The 24,122-nt window shown below is 39.7% G+C and overlaps 1 protein-coding gene across 7 annotated transcripts in view; it reads right to left on the bottom strand.

Annotated features, from left to right (window-relative positions):
• Positions 1-24,122, bottom strand: part of INPP4B (inositol polyphosphate-4-phosphatase type II B) — a 717,808-nt gene that overhangs the window by 476,525 nt on the left and 217,161 nt on the right. For 3 of the 7 annotated variants that reach the window (XM_079920299.1, XM_079920303.1, XM_079920297.1), the window contains exon 1: positions 16,158-16,612. The exons of 2 other annotated variants lie outside the window; for them this stretch is intronic. The gene's annotated coding sequence lies outside the window, so the exon portion shown is untranslated. Of the gene's footprint in view, positions 1-16,157; positions 16,615-24,122 lie in introns of those variants that run through there. 2 more of the 7 variants (XM_079920305.1, XM_079920304.1) reach the window with 2 other exon arrangements.

Here is a 24,122-nt window from a genome sequence, read left to right as displayed (position 1 = left end):
TTCAGCCTTATCGTTATCACATGACCCCTCACCACCCGGCTCCACCCAGTCTGGACTTTTAAACCGGCATTTTTGTATTTTCAACCTCACTGATGGATTTTAGTGAGGTGTGAAAACAATTTAGTTGGTCAAGATCAGCATTTTATTTTAAGGAAATGGGAGAAGAAAAACACATCACAGTTTTTTTATTTGTCAGACCTTTTTTTCAATGATATGTGTACCCCATCATGATAAAAAAAAAACCTATTTATAACCAGATATCACGGCGAAAAGAAGTTTGCAAAATGATGCCTTAAGCACACCACGTTCTCTCCTGCTTCTGAGCCTCAGCAGATGCTGCTTCCTCTGCCTGGGAAGCTTTGCCCCAACCCCTTTGCTTAGGAATCCCTGTGCACCCTCCTGGTATCCACAGCGTGCTGTGGTCCTAAGGGCCCGGTGCGGCTGTCCGCCTCTAAACACTGTCCTCCAGGTAGTACCAGGTATAGCTGAAGAGAGTTCAACATGCCCAAGTGGGGAGGACTGAAAAGGAAGCTATAAACAGTCCAAACATCTGGCTGTAGGATGGCTACCCACCATATCAAGCCAAAGAGGTGGGGGGGGGGGGTTGGGAGAGAAGATAAGAGGTTGCACCCGCACAAGTTCCTTCAGCCACCAGAGGGCAGCCACCAGGACTTCTCCGGGACACCTGGGCACACTGGCAAGGACAAATTGGAGGTTGACAAAATAGGGCAAAGATACCATATTTAGAAAGCTAGTTCAGCAGCCCAAGTGAGACCCGTAAGCACATTTGTAAAGATAGCAGCTGTCAGGTAGGGAGCAAGGGCATCCATGGAAGACTTTCCGGAGGGAGGCTCTGAAAGGCTTGGTTACAACGTAGTCTACCTCACGTATTTATTAGACACTAACTAGCTGTAAATGGGTCTTTTACAGTTGACTTACATATAGTTTCCAGAGCCAGCTTTAATAGGGTGAAGACCTTGAGGCTGGTTGAAAAAAATATTCCTATGTTCCCGCCTACTGGCAGAAAGGACATCTACTTATTTTTTCCTATTCAGTGAGAGAAGAGAGTTCTTAGCTGTGGGTGACCTGAGTGGGACACGGAGGCAGGATTGTAGAGATGGCACGAATTTCAACCTCTGGTAGGTAAAGAAACTGATGCTCAGAGTTTCCTTGTCTTACAAGCAAAGTGCCACAGCTACAGCCAGAACCCAGGACCTCAGCCAGCCAGGGGAGGGCTCTGTCTACAAAGGCACATGGGGTCAAAGTGCAGTTCCTGAACAGGACCCACGAGAATCTCCTCTTTACTTCCCTAGCCGCGCAGACTCCGTTCCCTCTGCCACCGACCAAGCGGGAGTTGCACCGCATCACCCCTCAGTCGTTAAGGCAGGTCGCTGCTGGGGTCCCTGACTCCAGCATGTATGTGACTGGAGAAAAATAGTTACTGTTTTTGAAATGAGGATGTAGATGAGATTTATGGTAACTGAAATAGAAAAAAAAAGGCAAATATTAGAGACAATTGGGGGAAAAGGTGAAAGAACTTAATGTCTGACTAGGTATAAGGGATAAAGAGGAAAGAAGTATTAAAAAAAAAAAAAAAGAACCCAAGACTTGGAGACTGGGAAGAAAGCTGGTACCAACCAAACTGGGGTCACAGGGGAAGGAAAGGCTTCCAGGGTCACAGGGAGAAAGACCATTAGCTCAGTCTGGGATAAATTAACTTTGACAAGAAGGCAGGATAGGCATGTGGAGATTTCCCGCTGATGTGCTATCTGGTGAAAAGATGTTTTATATCACCTAAGGCAGTTTTATTTCCACTCTGACTCAGAAGGATGAGCTGAGCAGGTAGGGCAAGAAGGGAAAGGCCTGAAGAGGTGCACAGATTGCAGGGGAAAGTATCGATTGCAGTTTCGATCATCTAAGCTGATACCTGGGAAACCTGCGCGCTCTCTCCCCATATATTCAGGCAGGAGAAGAGAGAAGATGCAGGGCTGGAAGGGGCTCTTTCTTCTCCTTCTGTGATGCATCAAAACCGATACCACACAAGGCTGGTCACCAGGGGCCAGCAACCAGCCTGCTGCAGCATCACAGCCCATGTCAGGTTTCCACACAGCTGCTCAGCCCGGGAGAGGCTCTCAAAGAGGCTGCCTGGAGAGGTTCGCCTGTGCAGGGGGAACATCTCCTTAAGCACTCAGAGCGCTGACACAGCTGCAGGGAGGCTGGCAGTTTGCCAGGGGAGGGCTGCTGACGGGAAACGTGGAGAAAGAGTTGTGGAGAGGAGAAAATCAAGAAGGGATAGGAGTCGGAGCTGAATTAAGGTTTGGATGTTCAGATCAACGCCGAGAAGAGGCGAAGAGGGGGAGCGTGTCGAGTTCCTTTAGTTCCCAGAAATGGAACTTCTGTGAAAGGCAGACTCACCACAGAGGATGACTGCAGAGAACTGAAGAGACACAAAGGCGCTGATGTTCATCAAAGGCCACCCACGCCTACCACCTCCCACAAACACACAGACCCACTGCCTCCACAGAGGAAGAAACAGCCAGGGAGGTCACATGACCCACTGGTGTCACATGGGCAGCTGTCAGTGGCAGAACAGGGTAGACACTCAGGAGGACAGACACACGCTCCAAGGGACCTTCTTAACGTTCCACACGACATCATAAAATCTGTGATAGATGTGGTCACAGTAAATATAAACCCCCAAATTGTGAAGAGTCCTTGTAGGTATCTGATAAATGGTAAAAAAAACTATACAGGTAGTAACAGGGACTGACCGTGATGAAATATAAGATGGAATTGATATAACTTAAGTTCCATACAAAATAGAAAATGGAACTGAGAGCCCCAAAATAGGTCCATCAGAAATGGTAGGGTTCCCCATGTGGTGATCTCTAATGTCTGTTCTTGCAGAGATTCTTGTCTCATCTGTGGGCTCAGCCCCCTCCTTCCCCTTCTAGGTTCTGGCCCTGGCCCCAGAGCCACAAGGAACGCCAAACAAGCAATTTGGAGACAAAAAGGCAATCTTGTTTCTCAGCCCTGCATTTGAGGCACGGTTGTCCAGGGCTGGGTTTGGCCTCACTGCCCAGTTCCTCTGCATCTGAGGCTCTGCTTCCTTGGCAGGTCCTGGCCTCACATCCACGGTACCAACCAAGGCAGCCATATTTGCCCTTTTCAATCCTACGCACTGGTCATAGCCTTTCATTCTGAATTCTCCCCCCTCCCTGCCATCTCAAAACTCTGGATGGGCCCACAGCATGGCCTCATTCCTCTGTCTGAGCCCTCTTCACAACCTTGACCCCCAAATTCCGAGCCCAGCCCGTATATTCCGGTCACTTGTTGCCCCTTTTGCTTGCTGTGCCTTGATAGTTAGACTGACTCTGCTCCGTCCTCTGGATTCATGGTATTTATCTGTCCTGCCCCCTTTTCTTTACACCCTCACTATCTTCCAGGTTTCATCACCCTGGCCCAAATAAGACACTGACCACAATTTGCTTTTGGCAGTAGAAAATAAGGAAAGAAGAAAGATGAAAACTGAAAGTTAAGGAGGAAGTAGGACTTCTTTTAGAAACAATTACTGATACACCTAAATATGAAGCCTAAAGTTAAGGAAATTATTCAACCTGTAGGAACTATTTAGGGTAGGCTAGGTTGTGCTCCTGTTAACAAATTTCCCTGGGAATCTCAGTGGCTTAACATAAGAAAGGTTTATTTCCTCCCTCTCCTATATATTCAATGGGTGTCGGGAAGTGGGAAAGAATTGCTCTAGGTAGGAACTAGGGACCTGGGCTAAAGGAGGTCTCACCTCCTTGAAGCTTCATCAGGACCAAGTCTCCTTCTTGACTTCCTGGCAGGTGAAGCCAGACTAGAGGATCACAAGGGAGTTTTCACAGCCTCAGGCTGGAACTGACACTATCAATTCTCATAGCTCATTATCCAGAGGTGCACATCTGCAAGGAGCTGAGAAGCCCAGCTTTTCCACGTGGCCCAAAGGCCAGGAGACCTGGAGGCTGAGAATGCTAGTAACATCCAGACCACAATGATTCCAGGTGATGTGGCTCTGGGATTCTCCCAATTGTTATGTTACCCGAAGGGCTAATGCACCTGAAGTTGTGACAATGCTTCTCATTTTTAGTTGACAATAAGCAAAGCCATCTGCAATAAGTGTGATAAAAAGGAATGAATATGGACTAATGGAATGATGCAATGACAGTGCGTGTGTTAAAAGCTGAGAACCTCAGGTATCTGAGAATGGTTGTGAGGCTACAATTTTATTTCACTCTTGTGTGTTTTTGTTTCATTTTTGTGGCTTGAGGGGAATACTTTTTTCATGTTAGTTTTGAATGTCTGCTTTGTATTTAATGAACCAAGATTAAAGTGGAGGATTTACCTCTCATTTTTATGGATAATTGTGTATAATATTCAAAAGCATAGAACAGCAAGGATGTCTTGTTAAAAGCAACTTTTAATGCTTCAATACAGCAGTAGACTAGCAAATAGTAAAATCATATGTGTCTGTCTTATCATGTGATTTAATTCTAGAGTGTTGCCTGTACTTCTACACATATTTAATCTTATAATCATAGTCTTTTACAGACAAACCCATGACAACTCAATACTCATATATTAATGACGGCACTACTTTACCTAGACGTGGCATTGAGATGCTTTAAACTCTTAGCACGTAAACTGAACATTTTGCCAAGAGGACACTAAAAATAATGAGGGAAGAAAGCTACTGAATTACCCTTTATTATTGCTTGCTCTTCTTCCTCCTATTACGTGTTTAAAAAGCTTTGAGTTATTTATTTACATTTAATCCACGGACAAGGCTTTTATACACTTGAAAACCCTACAGTAGGATTAGGGCGGCTGTAATGCTGTCCATCAGATGTGCCTGGTCTGAACAGCGTTCTGGGTATGGACTCTGTAGAGCCTCGTCCACTCACATCAGATAAGCAGCAAGAAGTACAAGTAATCAAATAGGTCTCCTATACTTTCCCAAAACGGGGGTTTATCAAGCAATGTTGTCTCTACTGAGATCACCACAGAAGTGAAGTGTTCCGGCAAGATCTAATCCTCAACACCAGAAGCCTGTCCTTTGAAAGACATCTTCTGAAACCCTCCCCTGCTCCAGCCACGTGTCTCTTCCAAGCACGCCTAGCCCCCCACGAGAATGACAGCCCTGACCTGGTCCTCCCTTCTTCCGCTCTGAGGCTGCAGGAGCACAACAAGGCAAGCAGCCTGTCTATGGAATTTAAGATACTTCTTAATCCTGAAAGCTCATAAATGCCAGTATTGATTTTAAAAAATCATTCTCACCCCAGTTGATAAAACCCTTACTTTGGGTGCTGTCATTTTGGTGAAAACTACCTTTTGAATATCACCTGTTGTTCTCCAGGGAATGGTTGCCGAACCAGCATTATAAATTTCAGAGAAAAATATTTCATGAGACCATACTTAAATTTACAGAATATATATGTTAGAGCTAAGCTCACTAATGATATAACTCACAAATATACAGGAGATGAGAACTTAAACTATTTTTTATCAGATCTGCTAGAAGACCAAAAATTAAAAATATTCTCTACTCACTAATTTCTCTAGATGTATTTTCTGGTGGGGAAGAATATAGTAGAGTACTGCTCAAAAAAGAGAATTGATGAAAATATACTTCAGAAACCAATTCACAAAATTATTTCACTTGAATAGATACCATTTTATAAACAGAAAAACTGAAGGAGAATAACTATATGACTTGTTCAAGTTTCTAAAGTTGATTTGTGAATGGAGCAAGTAAGAGAATGCTTTTCCCCTAACTTTAATTCAAATATCTAATTTGAGATTCTTATGGTACTGATCTTCTAAAGAGCTGAAAGACTGACATGTTTTTTATGCACACACTGTATGAAAGATTCTAACTAAAGGATAAAAAATATTATTTTTTTCAAAGAAGTTTCTATGTACATTTCAAGTCTCCAGCATCCTGTCTAGATTTGTTTTTTCTCTCTCTTTTCTCTCTTTCTTGCTCTCTCTTTTTTTCTCCTTGAGATTCTCACGGGGGGAAAAAGAGGAAAATAAGATTTCATGAGAGGACAGTTCTGACCTAGAAAGAAAAAAAGGATCTTTAACTCAGAGAAAAACTGAGACAGTTTTTAAAGGGGTGGTGGGGGAGGGGTTTTACTGCATTGTTTTGCTTTATGTGGTTGTAAAGAAAAAGGTACCAAGTTTTCTGTTGCTTGAACAAGGAGAGGAATTTTCTGATGAGGCCCTGAAAGGTTTTATAGTTGAAAAGTAATATGAAAAATAATAACTTCTGCCACTGAATGATTGTTATAAGGCTCAGCACCTTCAATAAAAAGATGCTTCTGTTCAATTTCCAGTCACATCAAATTCTCATTACAGGTAGCTAAATCCCATCTCTCCATGAACCAGACTGTATCAAAAGTAGCAGCTTTATGCATTGAGTTTTGTAACACACACTTACATCCCATAGATCCCAGGTCACAAAGCAAATTCTAGGACCTTTTCCCCTCAGTGAATGATAGGCTTGGATGCTAAGCTTTGATGAGACCAAGAACCGGGAAACTCTGGTGACCGAGGTGCCCTCAAAAATAAGAAGGAAATTCTGTTGCTTTTCGGAAGCAGAATTGTCCAGTTCCCAAGTGCTTGCATAAAATCCGTTTTTGTGTTAAGAATAAAATATCAAGGATTGTTGAGAGTTTAATTCAGAATCCATGAGGAGGAAAATTAGAGAGGCATTAAGGCCAAAAAAAAAAAAAAAAAGTCCCTATGGTAGAAAACTGAAAAGCCTGCTTGATAATTTCCATGCTGTTCCCTTAGGTTATTTGGAAATGTTCGATATTGCTACATTTCCTTCTAAGGTCTGGGGAGGGAATAAAATGCCAAGGAGGTTAAAATTCCCAGACGAACCATGGAAATCGGGAAAGGAAGGTGCAGACTCTAATGATGAATGCTAGGGTTCAAAGCACGAGCTCTAATTCAAAGCGTAACTGTCCTTACCAGTACGCAGGCCAACGGACTTGACCTTAGATGGCTCTGCCCTTTAAAGAAAGCTCTTTTTAGCAGTGAAGGGACCCTCCAGTAGGCAGAAAGATGAATATCCCTTTCAAAACAGAAAATATGTCAGCTGATATGGCAGAACGAAAGCTGGCTATTGTCAATTTTTTAAGGCAGTAAAGCTAAAAATGAAAGGATTCAGGATACATTCAAGGATACGGGAATGGTATGTTTTCTTACTGGCAGCCATGTCCATTTCCATACTTAGAGTCTGTTGTTTGCTGTGTTGGGGAATGTTGGCTTCATTTTAAGACTTAAACCAAATCCAAGTAATTAACTAAATGGTACATGCTTATTTATACTGTTCATGAATAGATGCAAATGGTACTCCGGAAGAGGCTAACTGAAGAAGAACTAGGTGACAGAACTGGAAAAGAAGCATCAACATTTGGCTATAAAATGGTTTGAAGATTAAAGAAATAAGGGTATTGAAAAGGCAAGAGCAGTGACAGTGACAGAAAATTATAATCCAGTTTATAGTTACATTGTAAAAGGTATTCATCAATTCATATACATAGACCCATGGAATAGATTGCAAAAATGGCCATAATACTTTGCAGTGCCTCCAATCAATAAATGTAGTCTATTTGCTCACCCTCAAATTTGACCTGGTGTTTAACTTGCTTTGGCTAACAGAAAGCGGCAGAAATGATATTTTCCCAGTTCTGAGAATAAACCTCTCTATCTCTCCCTCAGAACCTGCCATCTCCATTTGAACAAGCCCCAATCCTGGCTGATTGAGCCTTCTACCCACTGAGGAGATCATGGTACAGCAACTGCCGTTGCTCCAGCCAACAAAAAGCCAATCCTAGCGGCAGAGCCACCTAGCTGACCAGCAGCTCCCCGCAGACGCAGGAGTAACCCCAGTTAACTACCTAGCTGACTGCAGACCAAACTGCACTACCTAGCTGATTGCAGACCAAACTGCACGGACTTATGAGCTAAATAAGCAGTGGTGATTTTAAGCCACGAAATTTTGTGGTGATCTGTCACACAACAAAAGACAGTGGATAGAATCCATATACTCTAAGGGGCTTCACAGAACTCTATTATTAACTTAATTTGCCAAACCATTGTTAAGGATGAACTATGCACCAGGCGCAATGACAAAGCCCAGTAACAGTGCACTGAGGAGACAGAGCTCTCTGGTGCACAGTCCATCCTGAGATGCCAGGAAGACTTGCAGCACAGATACCCAAGTGAGGACTTGACATTTACTTATGAGTGGGCCAGGAGAAGTACGGGGAAAGGGGTATTTCAGTCACAGGGAATGGTAAATATACACAGAAGTTGAACAGTAAGGTAGAAGCAGGAAGATACAGGAATTTACATTAGTAGAATGTAAAATTTTAGTTAGGAAATGGCAAGAAATAAGACTAGAGAAGTTAATAGGAACTGGACCATGAAGGTCTTGGACTGTCTCATAAACACCTTGGATGGAAGTGTCTTGATATAGGCCTAGGACAGCAGTAGTTCTCAGACATGAAAGCACATAAAAGTCATCTGGTGGTGGTAAGAACAGAAATTTCTAGGGTTCAATCACCTATAAATTCTGATCCAGTAACTTTGTAATGGACCCCAGACTTCGGGCTTCAATTTTTTTTTAATTTGCCTTTTTAATATATAACCCAGGAGGGTCTGATGTAGATTGTACATGGTCCACACTTTAAAAAATGTCACTAGGCAATGGGAAGTCTCCTGAAGTGCTTTAAGAAAAAGAGTGACTCAGGCACTCGTTCAGGTTGGCATTTAAGACTGATTTTTCTGCCTGAGGTTTGGTAGGTAACTGAAGGCATTCAGTGAAAGAGGCAAGGATAAGAAAATCTGAGGGCTTCCCTGGTGGCGCAGTGGTTGAGTCCGCCTGCTGATGCAGGAGACACGGGTTCGTGCCCCGGTCTGGGAAGGTCCCACGTGCTGCAGAGCGGCTGGGCCCGTGAGCCACGGCCGCTGGGCCTGCGCGTCCGGAGCCTGTGCTCCGCAACAGGAGAGGCCACAACAGTGAGAGGCCCGTGTACCGAAAAAAAAGAAAATCTGAAATAGGACAGTAATAGTAAAAACTGGAAACCAATGTGTGAAATATTTAGGAGGTTAAATTGCCAGGGATTTTTGTTGATTGAAGAAATGCAAGTGGAGGGGAAAGGAAGGGTCAAGGATGGCACTGGATTAAATTAGATTTGAAATATCTTAAAAATGTCCAGAAAGCACTGGTTTGGAAGTTAAAGGTACACATTTAGGAGGTATCAGTGTATAGATGTAAACTAAACTATGGGAGTTGGGAGAGTTCTGGGGAGTTCCTGTGAGATTGATCGGAGTAAGAAGGGACCAGGCCAGTGGCAGAACCCAGAGGTACTGAAACACTTAAAGGACACATAAAAGATGAATAGCAGCTTAAGAGGCTGGGAAGATCTACTACAGAGTTAAGAGAAAAATGTGGCTACAATGACACTGTAGTCCCAGTAGCCATAAAATAGCACTGTTCCAGGCAAACTACAATGAGTGGTTGCCCTACTTAAAAATTAAGTGTCATTCGAAGTCTCTTGTAATCACTGTGCTCTCGCTTCACTACAATTTTGGGTGCAGAAGACTGAAGAGTGTGGTTTGAGTAGTTATCTTGTAGTAAAAATGAGAAAACAGAATTCATACAACCCTTTTAAGAAAGCACAAAGTATACATAAAATTATAAATAAAAATGTACCAAAAAAAGGACCTACTTATGAACTTTGGTGAACAACCTTGCAGAGTCTCTCTGTCCATAACTAATTTTAAATTAATAGGATTTTTGATTTAAACTATATATATACAGGAGACCAATCAAGATGGCCAGAATAGGAGGATGTGAAACTCACTCCCCAGACATAAATATATTAAAAATATATCTACATGTGGAATAATTCTTACTGAAAATGAACTGGAAATTGGATGAAAGACTCCTGTAAAATCAAGGCTGTAGGAAAGATGCACGTGGAATCAGGTAGGAGGGGAAGAACAACAAAAACAAAAAATCCCATTTAAAATTACATCAAAAAGAATAAATTCCTAGGTACTTTCAAGGAATAAACTTAACCAAAGAGGTGAAAGACCTATACTCTGAAAACTATAAAACACTGATGAAGGAAATTGAAGTTGACACAAAGAAATGGAAAGATATCCCATATTTTTGGATTGGAAGAATTAATATTGTTAAAATGTCCATATTACCCAAAGCAATCTTCAGATGTAAACAATCCTTACCAAAATACCCAGGATATTTTTCACAGAACTAGAACAAATAATGCTAAAATTTATATGGAACCACAAAAGACCCTGAATTGCCCAACAATCTTGAGAAATATAAAAAAGCTGTAAGTTCCATGTGCCCAACTTTAGACTATACTACAAAGCTGCAATAATCAAAACAGCATGGTACTGCACAAAAACAGACACATAGATCAATGGAACAGAATAGAGAGCCCAGAAATAAGCCAATATACCTATGGTCAATTAATCTACAACAAAAGAGGCAAGAATATACAATGGAGAAAATACAGTCTCTTCAATAAATAGTGCTGGAAAAACTGAACAGCTCCACATAAAAGAATGAGATTAGAACATTTCCTCACAGCATGTACAAAAATAAACCCAAAATGGACTAAAGATCTAAATGTAAGACTGAAACCATAAAACTCCAATAAGAGAACATAGGTAGAACGTTTTTTGACATAAATCACACAATATTTCTTTTGATCTGTCACCCAAGGCAAAAGAAATAAAAGCAAAAATAAACAAATGGGAACTAATTAAACTTAAAAGCTTCTGCACAGCAAAGGAAACCATCGACAAAACAAAAAGACAACCTAATGAATGGGAGAAAATATTTGCAAATGATATGACCATCAAGGGGTTAATATCTAAAATATATAAACAGCTCATACAACTTGGTATCAAAAAAACAAACAACCCAGTTAAAAATGGGCAGAAGACCTGAATAGATATTTTTCCAAGGAAGACATACAGATAACTAACAGGCACTTGAAAAATGCTCACCATCACTAATTATTAGAGAAGTGCAAATCAAAATAACAATGAGATATCACCTCACACGTTTTCAGAGTGGCTATAAGCAAAAAGTCTCCAAATAACAAATATTGGAAAGGATGTGGAGAAAAGGGAACCCTTGTACACTGTTAGTGGGAATGTCAATTGGTGTAGCCACTATGTGAATAGTATGGAGGTTCCTCAAAAAACTAAAAATAGAACTACCATATGATCCAGCAATTCCATTCCTTGGTATATATCCAAAGAAAATGAAAACACTAACTCAAAAAGATACACACACCCCAATGTTCATAGCAGCACTATTTACAATAGCCAAGATATAGAAGTAACTCAAGTGTCCATCAATAGACAAATGGATAAAGAAGATGCACATGAGCACGCACATGTGTGTGTGTAGTGGAATATTACTCTGCCATAAAAAAGAATGAAATTATGCTATTTGCCGAAGGTGGTTGGACCTACAGAGTATTATGCTCAGTGAAATAAGTCAGACAGAGAAAGACGAATACTGTATGTTATAACTTATAGGTGAAATCTAAAAAACTTAAAAAGGGAATGCGTATAGCAAAATAGGAACAGACTTACAGATACAGAAAACAAACTAGTGGATACCAGTGGAGAGAGGGAAGGGGGGAGGGCAAGATAGGGGTATGGGATTAAAGGATACAAACTACTATGTGTAAAAAAAATAAGCAACAAGGTTATATCGTACAGCACAGGGAATTATAGCCATTATTCTGTAATAACTTGATGCAAGAGGGAGGAGATATGGGGATATATGGATATGTATAGCTGATTCACTTTGTTATAAAGCAGAAACTAACACACCACTGTAAAGCAATTATACTCCAATAAAGATGTTTAAAAAAATACTGAATCACTATATTGTACACCTGAAACAAATATAATATTGTAAATCAACTATACTTAAATTTTTAAAAAATGAAAAAATTATATATATACGGATCTATAATAATATATGTAATAAAATGTGTCTTTTTCACAGAATATTGTCATTCTGCATGTAATAATCCATATCAGGGTTGGGAAACTTTTGCTGCAAAGGACCAATAGTAAATATTTGGGCTTTGTGAGCCATATGGTCCCTGTTGCAGTTACTCAACTCTGTCCTTGCTCTGTAGCATGCAAGTAGCCTTAGACAATATGTAAATGAATAAGCAAGGATGATCTGGCCCATAGGCTATAGTTTGCTGATCTATATCATAATTTTTAATGACTTCATATTGCTTATGGCTGTACCATAAATTATTTAACCAACCTTCAAGAAATGTATACCAAGGAGATTTTCAAATGTTTGAAAATGTATGTAGAAATATGTTAATACAGACTTACACAATAGCTGGGGAAATTTGAAACAATGTAAATGTTCATCAAAGGGAGATTAATTAGATAATTTGTGGTATACATGATCATTTCTTTCAAAAATCCTAAATGATATAGTTAGAACACCAAGTATAATTTTATTTCTCTTCTGAATATCCTGTCCCTAATTTAGATCAGTTTCTTCAATTGCAGAGATCTAAATTATTCTTTTTTTTTTGAGTTATTCTTTTTTAACAACTTTATTGGAGTATAATTGCTTTATAATAGTTTGTTAGTTTCTGCTTTATAACAAAGTGAATCAGCTATACATATACATATTTTTTAAATCAATAATAATGTGAATGGTCATGTTATTTTGAGTTGACCATTACAGGAAGATAAATATGTATAAGGCTATAATATAATACACAGTAATATTTAATTTATAGAACTTACTCAAATTTCTCCAATTGCCCCCCTAATGTCCTTTTTGGTTCAGGATCCAACCAAAAATCACACTTTGCCTTTAGTTGTCATGTTTCTCTTAGTCTCCTTTAATCTGAAACAGGTCCTCAGACTGTCTTTGTTTTTCACAACCTTGACAATTTTCAAGAGTGTTGGTCAGGTACTGTGATACCCCAGTACCAATGAGCCGATTCACTGCCCAAATCTTGGTTTCTAAACACCATGCTCCAATAAAAGAAAACTACTAGTCCTTGGAGAAACAGCTGATTGCAGGAATGGGGCAGGAAAAGTGCAAGATGAGCCTAAAATGTCTTGCGGTGCCAGAAAATATCAAAGTGTTTTAAAGAGAAATTCTAAAAAGATACAGGAGCCAACTTGAAGGGAACTCCCAAAGGCCACATCTGGGAAAACTGAACAACAAAAAAAATGATTGTGACACATTATAAGCCATGGAATAAAATGAGTTCCTTTGCCCATACTAATATAAATAATGAGTGAATGGATGAATAAATGAATGGAGTAAAATTTTCCTTACTGTAAATTTCCAACTAGTATTTGGCAAACCCCACAGTAATAACTGTCTCAGGCAAGAATCTTCAAAGGATTCTAAAATTAGTGCCAACAGTGTTTTAAATAACAAGCTAACTAGATACTCTCCAATTATTTCTCTGTAAGATCTTTATTAAATACAAAGAAATACAGTAACTTTGCACTGGAGAAACCTGACAGACATCACCTTCACCAAGTGATCAAAGTTACCATTTTCAGTAATGGAACAGACCGACATCAAATCCCTTCTGATTTGATGTGCTGAGAAGGTCACAACCTCACTTTGTGGCATCTTTGCCAAAAATGTAAAACCTGAACTTAAATATGAGGAAACCTTAGAGAAAATGTATCGATCGCCGGAGCCTCGTCGACCTAGTATTAGACACACTAGGGTACACTCACGTGTTCCATGTACTTTCAGTTTGGCCTTGATTCAGTTCACAGAGATGCACTGAAAGACTTTTAAGAAGAAAATGACAGGATGACAGCTGTGTCTCAAGCAGAGAGTAAGATATAAAATGAAGGGGGTGGAAATGAAAGCTGGGGAAAGCATCTCTGCCTGATAGGAATCTGTTACATTATTTCAGGCACATGGTCATAATAACCTCAACTAGCGTACTGGTATTAGAAATGGAGAAGAGGAGAGCAAGCCAAGAAATAATGGGAAGAAAAATCAAAATTAACTTTCCACTCACTGAATGTGAAGGGACTGGAGAAGGAGGGAAAAGAAGGTCCCTATTACTAGACTGAGCACCTGGGTGTCTAGGCAGCAGGGGGGTCAATGGAAGGAGACGTAAGGGAATTCCATTTGGGACAAATGTTTGAGGCATCACCAGGATATCCTAAAGAGAATGTCTAGCAGGTAGTAGGCAAGATGAGTCTGCAGTGCAGGAAGGAGATATAGCATGTACGAACGGGTGCATTTTCCATGAAGAAACTGAGTTTGAAGAGCACATGTACCTTGTGCGGTGTCACGATGCCAGTAAGGGGCAGAACCAGTTTTTAAACCCAGTTCTTTCAAGTTCAGAAGTTTCTGTGGCCTATGGGAATTTTTGTGTACATCAAGACTCTCCAAAGGATTCAAAAGAACTGCAAACATCAGCAACTGTCGATCTCTAAGTGCACAATCAGGCTATGTGCAAAATTACAAGCCACTCATTAAAAAATGTAAAGGAATAAGGGAAGTTCCCTTTTTGTGAGTCCCACTGGGCTTTACACAAAAGTAAAGACCATATTCAGAGCCTCCTAGGACTTTCAACGATCGGTTGATTGACAGTAAGAGCCTAGTCAACCTCAGACATCACCCACTCAAGTGCTATAATGTTACAACTCAGATTATCTAGTCCTGCACATTCGAATATTTATACATAGGTTAGATGGAAAAGTTCCTGGTATATGCAATTGAATTCTTACCAGCTCTCCCCATCTGTTTTCTGTTTGTTTGTTTTTAATTTTTATTGGAGTATAACTGATTTACAATGTTGTGTTAGTTTTAGGTGTACAGCACAGTGAATCAGTTATACATATACATGTATCCACTCTTTTTTTTTAAGATTCTTTTCCCATATAGGCCATTACAGAGTCCCCACCTGTTTTAAGAGCAGAGAGGAGCTAGAGTTTTAGGTTTCAAGGCTCTGGATTAGTTGGCAGAAGTGTTGCATCCTGAATATCTACATTGAAGAAGAGTCTCATTCCCTGAATATATTTGAATCCACAGGGAGCAACATAACCTAGGTCAGCCCTGAGGGTGGGCAGGAGACCCACCACTCAATCCGTTGGAGTCTAGGGCATCACTTAGCCTCGACAGAAATGAGGACCCAGGCAAAGCTTGCTGATCACTCACTACAGCTGTTCCAGCAGCTCCCTCCCGGTGGTGGGAGAAGTGCTGTTTAGCCCAGAATCCCACCCTCCCACTACTCACCCCTCACCCACACCTTACACTCCCCACCACCACCCGCCCCCCGCCCATCACCCTTCCGTTAAAGGCAGGTGATGACTCAAAAAGAAGCAGAGTGCCTCCCTTCCTCTTTGCAGAAAGGGTAGCAGGACCGAGAAAAAACTTTCATTATAACTAATACTTTATAAGGTTGAATGACTATATTGCTGAAATCAGTGTTTATTCTCATTAAATACTTTTTTCTTACTCTGATACCTGTAATAACAATGAAATAAATATATACACATGAGAAAAGTACACACAGAAAGGCATATCCCCTACATAAACACAGCTCTTCTCTTACATTGCCACAGCCAAAGTAATCACATTCTTAAATCCTTCTCCAACCACAGTTCATTACATACTCTAAGAAAGGTTTTTCATTATTGCTGTTTATTTATTTATGCACCTGAAAAGGAATAAAAACCATTTCCAATTTGGGTACTCTCAAATCATACTCTACCTTCTTGCAATTAAAACACAAATTTACTTAAGACACTACTTGCCTAAAACAACCCTGTTTCCAAAATAGACACTCCATGAAATCTGTTAGTAACAGTTGAATGCTCAGGAGCAGAGCAAAGCTTCAATTAAAGGATTACACTTCCGGAGCTAAAATGGGAGAGACTGGAAGCTCAGGACCGAACCTTTCTGCTTTCATTGTCTCTGACTTTAGTTTGGTTTTGATTATTCTTTTCCCTTTTCCTTTTCTATTTTTCTTTTTGCTGTTGGGTAGAATAAGAAATTACACGGAGAAGGAGCAGTCTGATCTTACCAAGGAAGTTGTTTTGCTCAAGTCGTTTCTTTCATTTTCAAGCTGGCTCTCAGCCCTGCCTTTGTGCGATCTGAACCTTCCTCGCTTCTCGTGAGTCACCGAGGTCCAAAGTCTGCCCCACAGCATTACCTGAACGCTTGAATCACCCAGAAACTGGCTTGCTTGCAGGAACTCTGTTTTGCCTCGTATAAAAATGGGCTTCAGAAATGTTTAAACAATAACTAAATGAAGAAATAAAGGACCCGGACATTGGATTTCACTGCTATCAATCATCATGCCCTTTCTCTCTCTCTGTAATATCATGTACATTTCTAAGCATGCCAAAGAAGTTAATGAAAATTGGGCACTTAATGGATTTTTCCAAAAACACTCGAAAGTGACAGCTCTCCAAAACCAATGGTCTCTTTCCCATGACTGATGTATTAAGAGCAGAAGGAGTACTTAAACAATCTTGCTAGACAATCATAGATATACTTAACTGCTACTGAAGATGATATTATTTGAAAAGACATACTTCAGCATAGAATTCAGTGCTACTCGGGATTGAGGCAGAATTGCTTCTCAGCTGGAAAAAATACCAAATAGATATTTTTGAACTTCTCAGTAGGTGATAATCCAGCAACTCTGAGAAACAATTCATAGGCATATGGAACAAATTACTATGGTAATTGCAGAAGGATTATGAATACTTTTAGGTCAGTAGTCTTGACCTTTTCAAAGCTAACTGTTCTGCTGAAACTAGAACTTAAACTAAATGGTTGCCATATTTACCTACTTTTTTTACATGAATGAAAGAGCAACTTAATGAATTATTTAAATATGCCACCTACATTTTTAATCTGTATTTGGGCGTGAATAAGTACTTTTGTATTACATGGGACTGAGCACACACACACATTCTGTCCCTCTGTCTTACAAATTCTAGATGGCTACTGGAGGCAAGAAGGAAAGAGAAAACTACACAATCTTCCTTTATTTATCTTAATTTTGACCTTACATTTGGAAAAGATGAAGGATAATTCTGACCAGTGTTTGTTCAATCCTATAGCCTCTGGAACAGACAATATCAATTTCATAGGAATGCCATAACCATTTATTCCCATCACAGCAGGGCCGTTTGCCTGATGAAAACATAATTGGAAAAGCGTCTTCTTATGTGGCATTGTAAGCCATCTGCCATATTCAGGTTTTACAATATGTAGCAAACTCAAAAGAGAAAAAGTAGAAAGAGAAGTTTCTGGAACAACATCAGGATCCAAGAACTCCAAAATACCACATTATTAGGGAAAGATACACAAAAATAAACAGCAAATTAACCTGCAAAATACCTACCACTGCAAATAATAGTGGATTTTTATTGCTTTATACACATTCCTATGTATGCTTTAGGATATCCCCAACCCCTCAAGGAGTGATTTATTTGCTTTTGTTTATTTACAACCACATAGTGTTGCATACCAAATCTAAGTACTTTGTAAATATTAAATCACTCAATTTGCATAACAACCTTATGCTGTGAGCACTGTCATCATGCCCATTTTACAAATGGGAAAAGTGAGCAAAAGAGCCAGGTTCGAATCAGTTAATAAGAGGATCTTTACCACTACTCTGTGCTAGTGATTGCTTCCTTTCTCTCCTATATAGTTATAAAAAGTTCTCTAAAATATAGGTAATTCTTAAAAACAGAGGATTATATTCTAAGATTAATTTCAAAGCTAGCACCGACATCCAGATTCACATTCTGGTACTCTGTAGTTCATGGAATATGTGCTTTCTTCCCTGAAAAGCTCTCATATAAAACATAGGTCGACATAAATGGTGAAAGATGCTTTCATTCCACTACTGATGATGAAGAATACAGCGACTAGAGACAGTGGATTAGACCAACTGTGTGTGTATGTGTGTGTGTATATATGTGTGTGTGTGTGTGTGTGTGTGTGTGTGTATGTGTATAAAACACATGCCACCTCTCATATAAAAATGTTCTATATATATTGGAAATATATAGGTAGGAAAATAAAATCAACATTTATGGTTCTGAGTGAGTAGCTAGGTATAAGAATCAATAAGACCCTTCTACGCAAAAAAAAAAAAAAAAAAAGTACAAAAAAGTAGGGACTACCTAAAACTAAGAAAAAATTAATTCGTGTCTCCCTGCAGAGAACTACAATATATGCTAAAGAAGTCCCATCATTTTTCAGTGTCTGTGAAAGAACAGAAAGAAAACACATTTGCTTCTTTATGTATTTCATTTCATACCAAATCACGAACCAATTTCCAATGACATTAATATGTTCTCTTGCTAAACAACCACAACCACATCCCAGGAGCCTCAGACTTTTCTCTGTCTGTCTCTTTTTTTAATCCCTGAATACTCATTTGCAAATTAACTTAGAGCCCTCTTACACTCGTTCCTTTACCTGCTGAAAATTCTCAATGCATTATGAAAATTAAGTAAGTAATATTTTACTGCAAATCTTTTTTCATTAAAAAGGAATAGAAGGCTTCCCTGGCAGCACAGTGGTTAAGAATCTGCCTGCCAATGCAGGGGACACGGGTTCGAGCCCTGGTCCGGGAAGATCCCACATGCTGTGGAGCAACTAAGCCCATACGCCACAGCTACTGAGCCTGCGCTCTAGAGCCCGGGAGCCACAACTACTGAGCCTGCACGCCACAACTACTGAAGTCCATGCGCCTAGAGCCCGTGCTCGGCAACAAGAGAAGCCACCGCAATGAGAAGCCCGCGCACCACAACGAAGAGTAGCCCCCGCTCACCGCAACTAGAGAAAGCCTGCGCACAGCAACGAAGACCCAAAGCAGCCAAAAATAAATAAAATAAAATAAATAATAAAAAAAAGTAATAAAGCTAACATTTCTTAAAGTATTATAATTTGGCAGCGGGGATAAAATACAAACTGAAAGTTTGGCAAAAGTAATTTGGAGCTCATTTGAGTTGAGGGGGAGCCTCAGTACCCTGCAATTGACTATAAGCTCCAAGAAAGCAGGATCTAAGTTGATTCTAAACTTGGTAGGAAACTCAGAAGATACTCTAGGATTAAGCCATTTTAAACTCTACTTAAAAGAAAAAGAAACGTATTAGCCATTTTTAAACAATATAAGTCACTTCAACATTTCTGCATATAAATAAATGCTTTTAAAGACCTCAAATGAACTCTTAATCATAGATTTCACCACCTGTAGCATATATGCAGCACATGTGACCTGACTGCTAATGAGTACTTCCTTCTCTTTTCATTTCAGGCCTCTTTTCTCTTTTCTACATCTCATCACACACACCACCACCCCTGAAGGAAGACATATCCTCTTCCAACCTGTAACAACCAAAAGTCCCTGATCAGATCTCCCTTATTCTCAAGTTACACCTTGTAATTAACTCCCTCTGCTTTTCTACTTGGCTTCCATTAAATTTTCATCTTTTCACTAGCCCGACCCGCCTAACCAAAAATTTCTGGGAGTCCTCATTCAGTCCTACATTGTCTCCCAGAAAAGGAAGAATGCAAAGTGGGGCAGGAGGGGGAGGAGAGAAGATGGAGAGGACCTTGACATCCCCAGTTGGAAACCTACTATGCATCCAGAAAAGCTTCAGATCCACCTAGCTCCCATCTTCCTCATCTTTTCTTTCTCTTCCTGCCTCTGATTTTTCATTTTGTCCCCATACCTTTACAACCTGGTTAACCTGAGCAAACTCTGATGTGATGATGTAAAGGAAAATAGCTAACCACCATTCACATACACTGATTAACATGTATGTTTACAGTAGGCCAATAATGGTTATATATAATCATAAGCGCCTAAGAATCATTGTTGTGAGTTTTATTTAATAACAACACTCCATTCTTATCACATGTGCTCATTCTTCATAAATGTTTTACATAAGTAGTATAATTATCTCCTTGCAATTAAAAAAATCAAAGAAATATTGTTTCACACCTTTCTAGAGATTGAAAGTATTGGCCTGGCAAGTGGAAAAGTAAGTTTTATTAACAGCCATGGAAGTAAATAAAGTGACACTTTGAGGATTTTGGCAAAGGGACGGCAAAAAGTTAATTCAAATCACATTATTACAGAAGTAAAGAGAACACCAATTAGTTAAAGAAAACATAGATGTATGTTTCAGCCAAGTGGTACTTTTAAAGGCTATGTTGATAAATAGTGCTTAATAGTGCCTGATAAATAGAAAACATTCAGTAATCATTTACTAATTGAATAAATGAGTGAATGAATAAATGAACTGCTTTCTGTTTTATACCAGGATAGTTAAATTGGAAAATAAATTTGGAAATATTTAGGCGTTTTCTACATGCTTCAGTTATATATTACTGCTTCATAGTTAACAAAACTGACGATTTCGTTTTCTTGGGTTGTCAGTAACAGGTTCCATTAATTGTATCTTCACTTTCCAAAGCCCGTCCTGTCTTTGAAGATGGGCTGTCACACTGCCCTGTTGTTGAATTCAATAGATTTAAAAAGATCTATATCACTGGCACATAAAACTATGAAATTCTGCTCAACAGCTGGATTGTAAGGAAATGATGCCACCTCCAGCCTCCTGAGAGGTGCTGGGCACTGACGCACATGTGGCGCCCAGGGAGGCCTGAGAGCAAAGTGTACCTGTGCAGACAAGCTCTGGAGTATCTCCCGTCCGGAAGCTTCCTCCAGGAATAAGTGAGAAGTTACACTGATGCTGGTGTAGCAATGGGACGCAATATCTTAGCAATACTGAGGAGTTGGTGGGAAGTTGGAAAGACATCAAAATACAACATTGCTTCTCACAACCACAACACTATATTTTGGCAAAAGCACAAGTAGGTGAGAAATTTGCATGTGATTATTATTATAGAGAAAGACCCTCTCTGCTCCTCACTTGTAGGATTAGTATAAATACAGACAAATAAGCGAGGATTTAGTGATTTGAGATTTTCTTAAGTATGGAATTTTTTATCTGGGTGAGAATTTTCCAATTCCCCCTCTTATTAGCCCTTTGACCTTAGACCACATTCTTATACTCCCTGTACCTTTCTTTTCTATATTGTAAAATTGAAAGAGATAATATGCACTTACCTTCTACAATTGTGAGTCTCATAGTTGGCACTAAGTAAATTTTCAATGAATGGCTGACAAGCATTGAATAGGTACTCAATAAATGTAAATATATGTATATATACGTATTTACATAATATTATATAATTATATATGGTTCATTTATTATATGTGTATATTACATATATATTATACATTATATATTTATTATATATTATGATACAATATAATACATAATATGATATATATTTGAATTATATATTATATTAATATTATATATGTACATGCTATATGTTTTATATATATATATATATGCTTACATGTATTTTAAAGCATTACAGTGGCAGGGAGGGCACCTTGGCTAGTTTGGGTGGGTTACACAAGATGTGGCCCTCAACTCCCCACAACTGTCTCTACCTATTGCAATCCTTACCCCAAAACCCCTGGTTACGGCAGGAGGAAGGGAAATAGAAATACCAACCTCAGTACTAAGCTCTTTATCACAAAAAAAAGGGTTGGTAAAGCCAAACAAAACAAAACAAAACAAAAACATTCTTCTGTCATCTGGTTCATTTGCCCCTTTTCCTGCTCTCTGTACCCTCTTGCTTTCCACAGAGGAGAACTGCATATTTATGTACCAGTGACTAGAAATGGGGAGAGGGCCCCATGGAACGGCCGGCCAAGCACACACGTGGAAACCTGAAGAATAATTAACTGTCACATCAGAGTAAAGTGTTATACGCCAATCCACAAAGAGCCCTCGAGGGGATGGGGATCCAGAAGTGGCTTCTTCAGTCTATCTGGTCTGCCCTTCTGAGTAGTTCAGCATGGCCTGGGCCCTCAGGACACACACATGGCCACCATCTTCCTTAACAGAAAACATTCCTTTTCTATTTTCTAGCTTGAATCTTGCGCTACCCAGTTCCTTTGTTCTTTTAACAAACCCTTCCCTCTCTTCCACGCCCAAGACCCCACATCTATTCATGGCTTGCTTCTGACGTAGGTGGGCAGAAATTCTTTGTTCTTCAAGATAATATAGTGGAGAACTTTGTTGTAAGGCAGGCTATCAGGGTTCTGGCCTGAGGATGAAAACTGCAGAAATCAATCATACACCTGACTAGAGACAGGTTATCTCCCCCAGCCTGTTTCTAAACTTTACTGTGCTGAAAAACATATGTCACCTTCTCACTCTCAGGATCCATCTTTTATAAACTCCCATCTATTAAATTTGGCTTGAGCCGTATTAGTTTGGTAAAAAAGATGTGTGTGGGGGGCAGGATTTAGCATACCATTATAGACCCCTTGTGCTAAATCATGGTTTGACCAAGTTTAGCTTGAGAATGGCCACAAATGACTTCTGAACAGAGGCCCTCATATTGGGCCGCAGCCATTGCCACCTGCTGTCTTGACTTTAATCTCCTCCTCATTAAATCCATCTTGAATTCCACTGACAATTTACATTCTCCACTGTCTCACGTCTCTCTACTTGTAACTTCTTGACTATGCATATATCTATTTATTTGCATAGAATTCTATAATTTACAAAATACTTTTATATATATTCTTTTAGTTGATTACTTTAAACATCCTGATAGGAAAAATGGTATTATCCCCATCTTATAGGTGTAAACTTCAGAGAAATTCGGAGACATGATTGAGATCACACAACTAAAAAGGGCCAGAGCTATAATTCTAACCTAAATCACTTAACTCTCGGACTGGTACTTTCATCAATGTCAAATGCCTTAATGTGACACTTAAGATATTACAAAATCTGAACTCATCTATTTCCAACATCATATCCAGCTGTTTACAGCTAACCTTTCGACTCTAGCAAAGCCAGTCTTCGCACTGTCGCCCAACTTCATCTGGAGAGTTGCTTCCTTCCTTTGTATTCTGTATTTCCCAACCTGGAATATCCTTCAGCCTTCTTATTTGCTGTGTTTCCTGACCTGGAATCTCTGCTAGCCTTTTATCTGCGTATGGTCCAGTTCAAATCCCACTCTTCCTCCAGTCTTTCCCACATTGCCAAAGCCTAGCACCATCTCTCTTCTTTCAAAATTCTGTGCAGTTATTTTCTACCCGTCATGTGGACATCGTGAGCAGGCCCTCTGGACATTAAATGCTGTTTCTACAGTAACCCTCAGCCTTACGTTGGCTGGACAAAGTTACACGAAGCTTAGGGAATGAGAGTCTCCCCTGAGATATCATGTTCTCATGTCACCTTCTGCTACACTGTTACTGGAGACAGAAAATCACCAATTATCAACAGAGTACTTTTCAAAATTGTCAGGGCTCAACTCGAATATCCTTCTCTCAGTATTGGCTTCCTCATCTCTTTGACTCAGAATATAGCAAGGTTTCTCCTATCCTCATGTTAACGAGTGTGTGCTTCTTATAAAGCAATTACTACAACATATTGAATATCGTGTTTATTTATACAGCAGTCTCCTGCCTTCAGTTGCATAGCTCCCTGGTTGCATGGAAAGTGACACTCATTGTGACCCACTATGGCACTGGCTCCAGACAGACAGACTTCACTAAATGTTACACAGCTGGATGAATGAATGAATGAATGAAAATGTAGATTTCGTGGAAGCCAGAGCAGTTTCCCCAAATGACATTTAGCTAGTAACTGAGAGCCTCAAACTATCCAACTAAAGCCTTGTTAATCCTTAATTTGGCTGAACTAACTTTCAACTCTGATAAGGGTCAAAAGAAGAGGAATTTACTGTGGAATATGGTTTCCCTTAGGAAGTGTTAGCCACGTTATTTTTGGTTCTCAGTTCAGCCCCAAATCCCATTCGACCCATCATGCAGCAGAATTACGATGAGAGGCCAAACAAAAGGAAAAAGAAATAGAAAAGGAGAAAAGAAGAGCTTCCATTGGACAGAACAGTAGGC

Source organism: Stenella coeruleoalba (assembly GCF_951394435.1).
Source record: "Stenella coeruleoalba genome assembly, chromosome: 4".
Lineage (NCBI taxonomy): Eukaryota > Metazoa > Chordata > Mammalia > Artiodactyla > Delphinidae > Stenella > Stenella coeruleoalba.
Note: the sequence above shows the minus strand (reverse complement) of the source record. Positions and strands in the feature narration are given on the sequence as shown.